Here is a 575-nt window from a genome sequence, read left to right as displayed (position 1 = left end):
TATATGCATATATGTATCAATCCCTTTTTCAATATATCTATATTTCTTATCTATCTACACAGACAAGACAGGCAGACACACACACACACACACACACACAAACACAGAGAAAGAAAGAAAACAAAACTGAAATATATAACTCCATGCACCAACACTACAATTCCTTACATAATTAATCTTTCCAGTTGGAGACCGAAACTTTGTCCCGACAATTCGTAAAATTCTGCTCCGATAAACAAAATAGATTTGATGAAAAAGTTTATCGCTTTGAAACAATGGTGTCTTTCACCATATTTGGCTGCGAAACCGGTTGAATTGAGAACAAAAGCGTAACACAGAAGGAAGACAACACATTTTGAGGATTCAATACAAAAGTTTATCCAAATATCATCATCATTGTTATTATCATTGTTGTTGTTGTTATTATTATTATTATTATTATTATTATTATTATTATTATTATTATTATTATTAAGATGGCGAGTGAGAAGAGTCGTTAGCGCGTCGGATAAAATGCTAGGCACCATTTCTTCCAGCTTTTATGTAATATAACATAATATAATATACTATAATAC

The sequence above is a fragment of the Octopus bimaculoides genome, chromosome 3, assembly GCF_001194135.2.
Source record: "Octopus bimaculoides isolate UCB-OBI-ISO-001 chromosome 3, ASM119413v2, whole genome shotgun sequence".
Taxonomy (NCBI): domain Eukaryota; kingdom Metazoa; phylum Mollusca; class Cephalopoda; order Octopoda; family Octopodidae; genus Octopus; species Octopus bimaculoides.
Note: the sequence above shows the minus strand (reverse complement) of the source record.